The sequence below is a fragment of the Chlorocebus sabaeus genome, chromosome 20, assembly GCF_047675955.1.
Source record: "Chlorocebus sabaeus isolate Y175 chromosome 20, mChlSab1.0.hap1, whole genome shotgun sequence".
NCBI classification, from domain to species: Eukaryota; Metazoa; Chordata; class Mammalia; order Primates; family Cercopithecidae; genus Chlorocebus; species Chlorocebus sabaeus.
The window spans coordinates 45,484,731-45,499,646 of record NC_132923.1 but is presented as its reverse complement, the minus strand read 5'-3'; the positions used below and the strand labels follow the sequence as shown (position 1 = coordinate 45,499,646).

At 37.3% G+C, this 14,916-nt stretch overlaps 2 protein-coding genes across 3 annotated transcripts in view; both read right to left on the bottom strand.

Annotated features, from left to right (window-relative positions):
* The window catches only part of LOC119626262 (probable ATP-dependent DNA helicase HFM1), a 137,425-nt gene extending 124,136 nt beyond the window's left edge, over positions 1 to 13,289 (bottom strand). The window contains exons 1-2 of one of the 2 annotated variants that reach the window (XM_073008594.1): positions 11,575 to 13,289; positions 731 to 875 (exon numbers count right to left, since the gene is read on the bottom strand). The gene's annotated coding sequence lies outside the window, so the exon portion shown is untranslated. Of the gene's footprint in view, positions 1 to 730; positions 1,803 to 11,574 lie in introns of those variants that run through there. The other variant, XM_073008595.1, reaches the window with a different exon arrangement.
* Positions 1 to 14,916, bottom strand: part of LOC103225900 (uncharacterized) — a 77,838-nt gene that overhangs the window by 42,002 nt on the left and 20,920 nt on the right.

Genomic DNA, 14,916 nt, shown 5'->3' with positions numbered 1-14,916 from the left:
CAGCAAACCAACATGGCACATGTATATCTATGGAACAAACCGGCACATTGTGCGCGTGTACCCCAGAACTTAAAGTATAAAAAAAAAAAAAAAGAAAGAAAGAAAAAAAAGAAATTTCTGCCCATTAAACAGGAACTCCTCCTTTCCCCCTTTCCCTAATTTCTGGTAACTTCTGTTATACTTTCTAATTCTGAGTTTACCTATCCTAAGTACTTCATATAAGTGAAATCATACAATATTTGTTCTTCTGTTTCTGGATCATTCACTTAGCACAGTGTTTTCAAGGTTCATCCACGTTGTAACATGGATCAGAATTTTACCCCTTTTTAAGGCTCGATAATATTCCATTGTATGTGTATACCACATTTTGTTTATCCATTGGGTAATCCTGGGCTAACGGACATCTGAGTTGTTTCCACATTTCCACCTTTTGGCTATTGTGAATAATACTGCTATGAAGATTCCTGTGTAAATATCTCTGTTTAAGTCCCCGCTTTCAATTCCTTTGGATATGTACCTAGGAGTGGAATTGCTGGGACATATGGTAATGCTGTTACAGCCAATGCCATGAGTTCTAGCTGATAAATCCAACATAACCAAAATTTTCTTTACTTTGTAACATCCACATCTTTTACACTCTGATTAGTCAGTAGGAATTGATATTGAAAAATTAGTCTCAGCCTGGGCAACACAGCGAGACTTCATCCCTACCAAAATTTTAAAAACTAACCAGGCGTGATGGTGTGTGCCTATAGTCCTGGCTGCTTGGCAGGCTGAGGCAGGAGAATGGCTTGAACCAAGGAATTCCAGGCTGCAGTGAGCTGTGATCCCACCACTGCACTCCAACCGGGGCAATAGATAGCAAGATCCTGTATCTAAAAAAGCAAGAAAGAAAAAGAAAAATTAGTGTTGATGGCTCTAGAGAAGCAGGAACCAAGAAATGTTGAGGTTTCAAGACTATTTTTCTGCAGGTGACAGCCAGAAATGTGTTGTGTTTTTTATCGTCAGATTTGGACAAAAAACAGTGAAGAGATCGTTTGAGAAGAATCTGAGAACTATAAAATTAATTTCTGAGAAAAAAAAAAGAAAAAAGGAAATAAAGGTAGTTTGATATGATGGGATTCTCAGGAGGAAAGAAAAGTTTAGGGAGTTAGGCCCAATTCAGTAGATACTTAAATAACAAAAGGAAGATTGAATTAAGCACAAACCAAAAGAAAATCTTCCCTCCTTCCTTCCTTCCTTCCTTCCTTCCTTCCTTCCTTCCTTCCTTCCTTCCTGTTTCCTTCCTTCCTTCCTCCTTCCCTTCCTTCCTTCCTTCCTTCCTTGTTTCCTTCCTTCCTTCCTCCTTCCCTTCCTTCCTTCCTTCCTTCTTTCCTTCCTTCCTCCCTCCCTTCTTTGTTTCCTTCCTTCCTCCCTTCCTTCCTTGTTTCCTCCCTTCCTCTCTCCCTCCCTTCCTTCCTTCCTTTCTCTCTTTCTTTTTTCAGGGTCTTGCTCTGTTGCCCAGGCTGGAGGGCAATGGTGTGATGGCTCATTATAACCTTAACCTCCTGGGCTCAAGCAATCCTCCTGCCTTAGCCTCCCAAGCAGCTGGGACCACAGGTACGTACCACCACACCACACCCTGCTAATTTTTTAAAAAAATATTTTTATTTTTTGTAGAGATGAGGTCTTGCTATGTTACCCAGGCTGGTCTCAAACTCGTTGCCTCAAGCAATCCATCTACCTTGGCCTCCCAAAGTGCTCAGATTACAGGTGTGAGCCACCATCCCTGGCCAGAATAATTTTTCTTTAGGAAAGATTTAGTAAGTATCTATGTAACCGAGAACATAATGACATAAATTAATTAGAAAGCAATTCATTGAGTTCCAAATGGCTAAGAAGAGTGTTTAATGGTCTTGTATAAGATCCTGTACTCATATTTCAGGAAATCTGGTTTTTTTCCTTTTCAGGCAAAAATTGACTCCTCCTACCAAAATGAATTTAAAATACCTTCTGTTCTCCAAAGTCAAGAATGTTGATCTTAATAGAACTGCCAGACAGGGTGTTACAGTTAGGCCTAGAACCAATGTACCATAGAACCACAGCCAGCTAAAGTATATTACAAAGAACATAAGCTTTCCATAGAAAACAGTTGAGAAAGGTTCAGCATTCAATGGATGTTCTTTGTACTTGACTGTATAAATTCGATTCTAAAATGTGTTAACACAAACCCTGAACTAGGAAGCAAACATCCCAGGACACAAACTTGAGGACAAAGGAAAATATTCTACACCAGCATAGATTATTTCCTAAGTAAAAATGAATGCCAGTTTCTTCAGGAGGAGTATGTGGGGACTCACAACCAGTGTATGCGTGTTCCATAGTTGTATTTAGGTTTGTGAGGCAAACTATACATACTTCACATTGAGTATACTAGGTTTAGTCATTCTTAGCAAATTCTTTTGCCATTGTTATAAAGTCCCTGTATAAATAAGAATTAACATATTCCTTCAGGTAGTTGGTGTCTGGAGTAGACTTTACCTGAGCATTATAATTAAGAATCTGGCATCCAGAATCTTATATAAGATTGTATTAATGAAACATGCAACATATTTTATCTTCAAAAAGATTATTTAAAGGAACTTTTAGAAGCCACTGGCAGATATCTTTAAAAGATATTTAAATGTCAGAAGTCAGTGTAGAAAACATACTTTTAAAAAAGCATTTTTGTTACATTTTGTTTTGTTTTTTGTCTCAGGCCAAAAAGTAATTGGCAGGATCTTGTAGCCACATGATCAAAGATTCATTATTATTATATATATATGTTGTCCAGAAATAAGATAGTTTCTACAGGTGATATAATTTTATAGTTAATCAAGAGATATTGCAATGATACAAATAACCAGTTAAGATACTGAACAAATTGATGTGTAGACAGAACAAGAAATAAGAAACACTGTGTAGAAGCAGAAATAATGCATTTGTCTGGAATCCTTTCCAGGAAACAGGGAGAGGGAAGAGATGCTATCACAACTGGCAGATGATTATTCATTTGTGATATATGTTGAGTTAGGATGCATTTAAGCATGGGTTATCTCATGTTTAAATTTGTCAAAGCATGGAGAATGTGTAGTACATACAATAGCATATATTTTAGCATCTCAAGTGATCCTTGGAACAAAGTTGAGAGTGCTGTATACATGTCTACCTAGAGTCTGAAGCCACTACAAAGGGGAATAGACACATCAGTTTTTACACGACACTTACCACCACCAATAAATCACTAGAGAAGGAAAAGGGGATAAATTTGAACATTTTCTCTAGAACTTCTGGCTGCTCATGGCTTCCACCAGTCCTGAGAACATGAAATAGCTTTCTGGAGGGAGTAGGAGATGTTGAAGTACAAAAGGAATGGAGTAGCTCTTCAGTAGGGAATGAGTGGTAAGGTTAGGACCCTCTCAGCCCAGTGCCCAGCACCCTAGGGGAGACACATTCACATCCAGGGTGCAACGGATGGAGCAAGACACAGCAAGAGAAGCTGCAGGGGCCAGGCTGTGGAGGAGAGGCGGCCTAAGCAATACTCACAGACCATTCCCTGGGCCTGGCCCCACTAAGCCTTCCAAAATTGAGAATCCTGCCTTGGGTGAGATCTGCTAGCCTCAGAACAACATGTTGCCAGGGTAGAGGCAGTGAAGCAGGCAGCAGAACTGTCACCATGGCTGCAGGGGCAGCTCTAGAACTAGGAGCTATGAAATCAACCAGGAATGTAAGCCTGGTTTATGAAAAGTATGTGCAATTATGATGGTTAATTGAACTGATTGCTAAAACCAGGAAGGTTTATCAAGCCCCTTCTCCTAGTTGTCAGCTGGGAAACCAGAGGGACTATTGGGTAGGGAGTGTCAGAGAATCTAGGATTCCAACAACTGGTGCATGTTCTCAGAGTAATAATGCTTCATGGTTTTTGGTAGGAAATGAGTTACCTGCATTGTTATTTTGCTTTATCTAACTCAGATTAGTGGCCTATGAAACATCAGTGTCACAAAAAAATTTAGTAGCACTCTACAGTTTAAAAGCATTTGCTCATTTAATGGATGGGGAAATTTTCTGAGAATTCATAAAAATGGTGTGTGTGCATGTCTGAATGAGTGGCTCAGGGTAGGTGCCTTGCATGCGTGTGTTATGGGGAGGGAAGGACAATGGCATGAAACCAAGCAGATGGAGAACAGACTAGATATATATATTAGATGTATTAGAACATTATCCTTCCACTAGTAAATGGAGTAGTGTGGGTTAAAGCAAGTCCCAGTGAAAGCGTTCTGCCCAGAAACACAACTCAAAAGGTGAAGGTTGAGGATTTAAGAAAAGACATGGAGACGGAGTGGGAATTAAAACTTCATAAGCCCAGAAAACAATGAGCAAGATAAGAGAGTGATTAATATAAAATTAAAATGAGTTAATGTATATTGGACATCTTTCAGATATTTGTGAAGTAAAAGAGCTATCAAATTGTAAGGTGTCATTGAACATTAGGAACTTTATCTTTATTCACCTGTTTTATGTGTTTCTAAATTAACAGAAAATATAAAATTTGCTTCCCTAGAAAAAAAATGACAGCATTAGCTCTGAAAAGGAGTCCTGCCAATTTCTGCAACCTGTGCTCCGACTGTCTATTCCATCCACACATTAGGAATGAGCAAGTAGCTCACTCAAGTAGTAGGAAGCTTCTTTTTCCAGCAGGATGGTTTGTATCACAAGTCATTTGGGGGAAGTTTTGACAAAATAAGTTATTTTGTAGACTATAAGGTATGATACTGGGGAGTTTAAACATATTTTTTTTTTCTGGATAAAAGTACCATTCGCATGATTAGCTGATATTTTCCCCAAATTGGGAAGTATCCTAGACATGAATATTTGATATCGAATATGGTGATTTTGCCTGAATTTCCCTATATGTGATCTCCAGCTCTTTCTACAAACCACACCATTTCCCTTGAACAGCAGATAACACTGATTTTTGTTGTTACTTAAACATTACAATCAGAAGAAATACATTTTTAAAATATCTGGCTTTGAACAAATTCCCATTTTATTTGTAGTATCTACTGCTATCCAGAGTGGACTTAAAGCATAAAGATTTTTCTTTCAACTTCACTCCCAAGTGACATCTTTCCCAACATATTCATATACACAAATCCCATTAAAATATATATAGCAAAGCATCCTCTAAGCAGCTCCAAATTTTTTAATATTTTATTTCGCCCAACCTAACGTCTGAGCTGCCACATGTTTTGAATTTTTTGAACTCACGGAGATTTTGTAGCAAGTCACAAACCTGCATGATCTGAAAGCACATGACTGCATCACTTCTCAGCCTTTTGCTTTTGGCTAAGATCAAGTGCAGTATTTGTTTTTATCAGTTTAAAGCACATAACTGGAAAATCTCCAACATCAGAAATTAGGGGCTAATGATACATATGCAAATAGAAAAATGGATACAAATTAAATACAAAGCTAAATGATTCTTTTCAAATCATACCAAAATTTTTTTTAATTTTCTATTATTACCCTAACATCTAAACCAAAAAATATTTTTAGGCCTCAGTAACCTGTGATCAGAATGTCTCAGTTGATTTGTATTTCCTAATTGAGAAAGTTTCTCAGAAGTTTCTTACCTATACTTTCATTTCTGGATACTAAAAATGAATAAAATCTTAGGTAAAATAAATAATTCCAACTCCCTCATGATGCTGAGAAATATACAGTTATTGCTTTGCTTACGATAAAACAAACAAACAAACAAAAGCGACTGTCATTGGCAGAGCCAGCAAACTCAAATTTCTGTACACCCGGTCTCCCGCTCTTTCCACAAGCCACACTCTTCCCATTGAACAAGACTTAGCAGATAATACTTGGAGATTTGCATTTGGTTTACAAGGAATATTGACAACAAAGTGTTTTCAAAGGTGGGAAAACAGGAAAGTTAAAAAGTCTAGGACTTAAACAACACGTTAAAAAAAAAAAAAAGAAAAAGAAAAACAAACGGGGGGATTGAGGAAGGGTAGTATGTAATATAGATAAGAAAAGGCTAAAAAAGTTGGCTCTTTTCAAATATTTAAGGGACTCCTGTAGTGGAATAAATATTCTTCGTTTATGCTTTTATAGGCATGGTTTCAGAAGGCTGAACCAGTACCATTGAATTAGGGTTGTTATTGGGTGAGAAATACATTTCAGCTATGAAGAATTATACAAAGAAGGTTTTCCTGTTTATTTCTTCTAAAATTTATTGATGAATAATTTAGGTACAATAAACTGCATCTATTTAAATGGCACAATTTAACCAGTTACAATAGTTATATATATCTGTGATATCACCACCTTAACAAAAAAAAAATATAGAACATTTCTAGGAACCCCCCACCCGCCACCAAATTCTTCATTTCCTTTACAGTCCATTGTTCCACCTGCCCTTGGCTGCAGGCAAACACTGATCTGCTTTTTATCACTATATAGTAGTTGTATTTTATGTAAACAGAATCATATAGCATGTATTCTTTTGTGTCTGGTTTCTTTCATTTAGTCTAATGATTTTCAGATTTATCCCTATTGTTTTATATATGAGTAATTCATTCCTTTTGCTGAATATTATTCAATATAGTTTAGTATTATTGGGGAATACTATTCCATATATGAATATAATACACTTTTTAATCCGTTCACTGGCTAATGGGCATTCGGGTTGTTTTCAGTTTGGAGTTATAGTGAATAACATTGCTATGAACATTTGTGTAAAATTTTTATATGGTCATATGTTTCCATTTATTTGGGGCATATACCTAGGAGTAGAATAACCAGATTACATGATAGGCATATGTTTACCTTATAAAGTTCCATATTGTTTTTCAAAGTAATTGTACCATTTTACATTCCTGCCAACTGTGTTTGAGTTCCAGTTAATTCTGCTTTGCCAACACTTGCTCTGTCAGTCTTTTCCATTTCACCCTTTCTAATGGTTATAATGGTATCTAATGACTAATAAAGTTGAGGATCTTTTCATGTACTCAGTATCTTTTATAAAATGTTATTGAGGTGTCTTCTTATTGTTGAGTTGAGGTCTTTATCTATTCTAAATACCAGTCGACTGTCCTTTGTCAAACACATGACAGAGAGTATTTTCTCCCATACTGTGGCTTGTCTTTTCATTTTGTTAATAGTGTCTTTCAAAGAGAAGATATTTCATGTTGATGAAATCTAATTCATACATTTTTTCTTTCATGATTCATGATTTTTGTGTCTTATTCTAAGAAATTATTGCCTATCTCAAATTGATGAAGATTTGCACATATTTTATTTTCCAGTAGTTTTGCAGTTTTAGCTTATCTTTAGGTCTGTCATACATTTCAGTTAATTTTCCATATTATGTGAGGTAAAAGTGGATGTTCTTTTTTTCTTTTTGTTCTCATATGGACATCTAAATTTTCCAGCAGTTTGTTGATTTCATTTTCCCATTGAATTGTTTTGGCAACTTCGTTGAAAAATCAATCAGCCATATATGTGTGGTTCTATTTTTGGACTATAATTCCATTAATGTAAATACCTATATTTTTTCTTTTCATTTTTATACTTAAAGTGTATCTTCATATTTAGAGTACTTCCTTGTAGTCAGCAGGTGGTCACGTCTGCTTTTTAATCTATTCTGATAATCTTTGTTTCTTCATTGGAGTGTTTAGTCAATTTACATTTAATGAAATTCTTGATAGGGTTGGGTTCAGTCTACTATTTTATTAATTTTCTACTTCTCATCTCAGTTTTCGTTTCTTAATTCTCCCTTTCCTGCCTTCTTTCAGATTATTAAATATTTGTTCTATTTTTATTTGAATTTATCTCTTAGCTTTCTTTGTTTCTTTCTTTCTTTCTTTTTTTTTTTTTTTTTTTTGAGATGGAGTTTTTCTCTGTCACCCAGGCTGGAGTGCAGTGGTGTAATCTTGGCTCACTGCAACCTGCACCTCCTGGGTTCAAGAAATTCTCTGCCTCAGCCTCCTGAGTAGCTGGGATTAAAAGCACCTGCCATCACAACCGGCTAATTTTTTTTTTTTTTTTTTTTTTATACTTTAGGTTCTAGGGTACACGTGCATAATGTGCAGGTTTGTTACATATGTATACTTGTGCCATGTTGGTGTGCTGCACCCATCAACTCATCAGCACCCATCAACTCGTCCTTTACATCAGGTATAACTCCCAATGCAATCCCTCCCCCCGCCCCCTCCCCATAATAGGCCCCGGTGTGTGACGTTCCCCTTCCCGAGTCCAAGTGATCTCATTATTCAGTTCCCACCTATGAGTGAGAGCATGCGGTGTTTGGTTTTCTGTTCTTGCAATAGTTTGCTAAGAATGATGGTTTCCAGCTGCATCCATGTCCCTACAAAGGACACAAACTCATCCTTTTTTATGGCTGCATAGTATTCCATGATAACCAGCTAATTTTTGTATTTTTAGTAGAAACGGGGTTTCACCATCTTGCGCAGGCTGGTCTTGAACTCCTGACCTCGGGATTCACCCACCTCGGCCTCCCAAAGTGCTGGGATTCCAGGGGTGAGCCACCGCGCCTGGCCTCTCTTCGCTTTTTAATCATACCTTTTCACAGCTTTTTAACAAGTTGCTTTAGGTATTGCAATATATATCCTTAAACTTTTCAGTCTGCTTAGAGTTATTACAGTATTTTTTGTAGCAATCTAGGTCTATTTACCCCCTTTCCTGCCATAATTTATGTTATAGTTGTTCTATACATTACTTCTACATTATATTTTAAACCCCTCAAGGCAATGTTCTAATTTTTGCTTTTCAAAATTATACACATTTTAAAGAAATTAATAGAAAAAAATTGTTTTCCACAGTTACCCATATATTTAGCATTTCTCATACTTGTCATTTCTTCCTTCACACCAGAAGCAATAAATTGGTATGTACAATATTTATGTACAATAAACTGCACCTATTTAAAAATACAATTTAATGAATTATGATAGTTGTATATATCAGTAAAATCACTACCTTAATAAAAAATACAGAACAGGACTTATTTTAAGTCTTGTATATTACTAAAATATTAGGCCCAGATATGAGATTTCCTTGAATACACCAAGACTTGTATAAAACATTCTTTCTAGCTTTATCCAAAACCAGAAAGTAAGATTATCTTTCAGTATCTTACTCTATGTACTCTAAATCACAAAATCTCATATTCTGTAACTAACAAGGCTATACTTTCAGTGTGTTAATATGAACTTTCAAATAAATTTTTAGGATTATTGCTTTATAAACTCACCACAAAAAGGAACTTCTGCCTTCATTTCTTTATAGTAGCTATATCGCCCCCAACTTGATTATTTATCGTTAATAATTTGACTTAGAAAAGGAGGAAACAGAAAATCTTAAAGATATAGACTTAGAAATCTTGGTCATTTAAAGATAAATCAAAATTGGGGATAAAAATTCTCTGCAACTGTAATGTACAATGGTAGTTTCAAAAATCATAATTTTCAGAATTTGAGAATATTTTACAATAAATGGTGTACACAACTGTAGTATGAACAAAGTTCAACTATATATTGCTTTAATAATAGGTGTAAAATAATTTGAGTGATTCTGTTTAACTTTCTCTATTCTTCCTGGATAGATACTGCCAAATATTCATCAACATCCATTTTTCTCATCTTTCATATAAATGAATTTATAACTGGGCTTATCTCACTAAGGACAGCGTTTGTGACCCCAACTTGCAGTTCAGTGGAATAACACAACTGAGTTCCTGCCAATAAAATATAATGAAAGTGAAGTGTGTCACTTCTGATTCAGACATTCAGATACTTTCTCTTTCCCACCAGTGAGAACTCACAGTGACCCAGTTTTAACCATGCAGATGGCAGCAGTGCCCCAGGGATGACAGTACAATACGATGGATAAAACATGGGTCCTTAAATTATCACCATCAGAAGGGCTGTCTGCCAGCCTGGGACAATCACAGCAGACTATTACTTGGGTGGAACAAACCTTTACTTCTGATATGGTTTGGCTGTGTTCTCACCCAAAATCTCATCTTGAATTATAATCCCCAAAACCCCCACTTGTCAAGGGCAGGATTAGGTGGAGGTAATTGGATCATGGAGGCAGCTTCCCTCATGCTGTTCTTATGACAGTGAGTGAGTCTCAAACGATCTGATGGTTTTATAAAAGTCTGGCATTTCCCCTGCTTGCATTCACTCCATCCTGGCACCCTGTGAAGAAGGTGCCTGCTTCTCCTTTGCCTTCCGCTACGATTGTTAAGTTTCCTGAATCCTCCTCAGCCATGTGGAACTGAGTCAATTAAGCCTCTCTCCTTTATAAATTACCCAACCTCAGGTATTTCTTTATAGCAGTGTGAAAGTGCACTAACACCTCGTTTAAAAAAACTGAATTTATGTAGGTGTCTTTGTTTCAGCAGGCTAGCCTTCTCCTAACATACCTTGGGTTTGGTCTCAGTACTTCTAGGTGGTAATAAGGACAGGGAGAATAGTCAAAGCAGCAGATTCTACAATTCCATGTGCTTTCACACAGGGCACCAGAAGAATATGCACCTATCATTCCAAGTGTGAGATTCCTTCCAGGCAGCTATGTGAGTTGATTAGGCAGAGAGACAATGTAGATACAAGTTACTGTCTACACCAACTTTGACCAAGGTTGACAGAAGAAATAACAGATATGCTTAATTCCCAGTAGCTCTCTTACATGAGAAGACCAAAATCAACCGTCTTAAAATAATTCACATTCTTCACCTCCTAACCTTATTTTCTGGGACACAAACCCCACGCACTTGTCCCCAGTCTTCTCGCAAAGTGAAGCTAAGTGGTCAGGAACACTGTTTTAAACAACTCCAGGAGGTGGCGTTCACATGAGTGTAATTGCTGTTTTTTCTGTATGATAATATTATTACCATTAAGGACAGCTTCCATTGTCAGGGATGTTGGGAAGTGGCTAAAAGCCTGAGGATTTCCTCTGAGAATTTAACTCTTTTTGGTGAAATATGTACTATATTCTTGACTTCCTTACTCTTGAGGGCAAAAGAATGCAAAATATTTTATAGTCCTGCCTGCCTTGTCTCTCTATTTTGTTTCCCTCTCCTTAAAGTCTCACTGACCTGTACAGTATCTCATGAATTCACTAACTTCCCAGCAGTCTGCTTCAAATATTAATCTTCATATATTTCTTCCTCTAATACAAAAGAAGTTCCATCTCAATTTTTATTCTAATTAATATCTGCCTCACAAAACCTCTTTCTCTCAAATGGTGAAAGGCTGTTCCTTTTCCAACTTCTTTTTAAAATCTCTGAATGCAACAGGATTCCTGACTAAGATGCCATTTTGTAACTCTTTCTGTTAGAATGCCCATTCCCTGGCAGCTCTTTGCTGAGCATTTCTCTAGTGACCTCATGGTCTGTCTTGGGTTCCAGATATGTCAGAGATATCTGGAGCCTCACTAACTGTGTTTGTTCTTCCTCTGCACAGGATTTACCACATTTCCCAGTCCCACTGTCTTTTACAGGATCAAGAGACTAATTCTTACTGTGTGATTAGAAGGGATGTGTCATCCCGGGGCCAAGGTGCTTAACAAATAGTGTGTCTTTTCCACTTTCTATTTGCTCCTTGGCTCTCCAGATAGAGAGGATCCAGGAGGAACTCAAGATCCTAGAAGAAAGCAGAGTCATGAGACAGAAAGAGCCCGAGTCCCTGAACCTTCAAGTGGAAAGCCACCTGTCAAACATCTCATTAGACTGTTAAGTGCAAGAAATAAACTTTTGTTGTTTTAAGCCATTGAGATTTGGGAGCAGGGTGGTGAAGGGGAGGGGAGAACATTGTCACCACATTGTAGCTTCACCTACCCTAATACGCTATGTAATTTTTCTTCAGTTATACCTGACTATCTTCTCCCTGGGATGTTAGAATAGAAGTAATCATATGAACTTAATTAAATCACACAAAAGATAAATTTTAAACACTTTTTCTGAAATGTTTAACTCTAATAATTTCTGCTACTAATTTTTCTTAATAAGTTGTTATTCAGGTTATAGGCACCAATGCCTTCTCACTAAGTAGAGAGATTTAGAGATTTGGATGGTCTCAATTCTTAAGCAAAGGCTTTGAGTTATAATGCACCTACATACAGAAAAGTACAAAAATTCTAAGTATATAGCTTCATGATTTTTTACAAAATGAACACTCTTGTATTCCCATCCCATCCCACAATCAAGAAATAAAATAATCTCCCTCCAAATACAACTTCCATAGATTAATATTGCCTGTACTTGAACTTTATATAAATGGAATCATATAATATGTACTCTTATGTTACTGCTTTCCTTTGCTCAATATTACCTTCATGCTTATGACTGTTTCATGTAGTAGATTTGTTGACTTTCATTGCTGTCTACTGTTCCAATTTAAGAATAAACCAAATTTGTTTAAGCATTCTTTTGTTGATGGATATTTTGGTTGTTCCTGTTTGGGAGCTATTACAAATAATGTTGCTGTGAGCATTCATACACATGTTTCTTAGTGCACTTATGAATGTATCTCTGTTTGGTTTATACTGTGAGCAGAATCTCTGGGTCATGCAACATGCACATGTTCAGTTTTAGCAGGTACTGCCAAGCTATTTTTCAAAATGGTTGTACCAGTTTACACTTCCACTAATTGCTCCACACCCTAGCTAATTCCTCTTTTTTGTTTTTTGAGACAGTCTCATTCTGTCACCCAGGCTGGAGTGCACTGGCACAATCTTGGCTCTCCACCTCCCAGGTTCAACCTCTCCTCCTGCCTCAGCCTCCAGAGTAACTGGCACTACAGGCACACACCACTACGCCCAGCTAATTTTTGTATTTTTGGTAGAGGTAGGGTTTCGCCATGTTGCTCAGAATGGTCTCAACTCCTCTGCTCAGGTGATCCACCCACCTCGGCCTCCGAAGGTGCTGGTATTACAGATGTGAGTCATCACACCCTGCCTAATTCTTGGTAGTGTTAACTTTTTAAATGTCAACCATTCTGAAAAGTGTGAGGCAGTATCCCCTTGTGGTTTTAATTTCTATTTCCTCCCCACCTTTTTTTTTCCCAGAGTCTCGCTCTGTCACCCACCCTGGAGGGCTATGGTGTGATCTCAGCTCACTGCAACATCTGCTTCCTGGGTTCAAGTGATTCTCCCACCTTAGCCTCCCAAGTAGCTGGGATTGCAGGCACATGCCACCACACCTGGCTAATTTTTTGTATTTTTAGTAGAGATAGGGTTTCACCAGGTTGGCCAAGCTGGTCTCGAACTTCTGACTTCAGATGATCCACCCACCTCGGCCTCCCAAAGTGTTGGGATTACAGGCGTGAGCCACCGCGCCCGACCTAATTTATATTTCTCTTATTGCCAAGGAGCCTGGGCACTTTTTCACATTTTATTGTCCATTTATGTAACTTTTGATGGGCATATACGAAATGCCTGTCCCAATTTTTACCTCCTCTTAATATGGTCCTTTGATCAATGGAAGTTCTTAATTTTAGCGATGCTCAATTCATCAATATGTTCCTTTTTGATTAGCTCCTGGTTTAAGAAATCTTGGCCTATCCCAGGTCACAAAGCTATATGTTATCTTCTAGAAGTGTTACTGCTTTCATTTGCACAAGTATTGATTTTGTGTATTAATTTTCCAGATGAATATTCAATTAATCTGGCACTATTTATTGAAAAGACCACCTTTTCCCTCACAAAACTACAGTGGCACCTTTGTCATATGCCAAAGGCGAGTTTGTTTTTGAGCTCTGTAGTATTTCATTGTCTGTTTTTCTATCCTTATGCCAATACCACATTGTCTAAATTACCACTTTAAAATAAGTCTTGGTATTCGGTAATAGAGGTTTTCTAACCTTATTCTTTAAGACTTCCTTTTTATATGAGTTTCCATATAAATTTGAGAATTGGTTTGTCAAATTCCACAAAAAGTCCCGCTGGGATTTTTATTGGCATTGCATTGAGTCAACAGATTGATTTGAGGATAACTGAAATCTTCCAATATTGTTATTATCAGCTGATTTCCTGTTTAGTAATTTTTAAAATTTTGTCTTGTTTCATAAACTGGGATATAAAGCTCAATGTTTATTCCTCTTATTTAATGCTGTATTCCGGAACTGAAGAATACTTGGCACATTGTGGGTTCTCAGTAAATATTTTTTGAAGCAGCAAATTAATATTCTACTGGGGTAACTATTTTGTCCTCCTCACCCCCTTTTCTTGACCAGTCCAGCTAATTCTTCAGATCTGAAATCATATGCTGTTTCCTCAGGGGATGATCCTGGCCTGATCTCCCAGACAGAGTCAGGCTCCCCTGCTGTCTGTCCCTGTTTTGACATCCTCCATTGTTACAGTCATACTATTGCATAATAAAACATTATACAATAATTACATAATTATTTAATATCAGTCTTCCATCTGCAGTGTAAGCTCTCTGAGAATGGGGACCAAGTCTGTCTGAATTTCTTACTCACTTCTGCACTCCTAGTATCTAGCCTATTACTGTGCACAAGGCAGGTGTCAACAAATATTATTAAATTACTTTCTAAAAGAGGCCTAGACCCCCTCTGCTGTTTCTTAAAAATATGTTATTATATTGCCAACATTTTGCTACCCTAATATCAAAAATCTCTGTAGATGTTTTCTGCTGCTTTTATCCTCTGGCTTATTTAATGGATGTTTTCTATCAGATTTTCTAGGGTGGGAAAGGGGGTTCTTCTTGTCCCCCACCCCCAGCCCAGATTGGCTGAATCGGCAGACTCAGTTCTAAGCCGAAGTCCTAAATTACAGCTGGAGAAGCTACACTGCTAACAAACTCTGCAGGTAACTGCTGCACTGGCGAGTTTGGCACCCATTCTT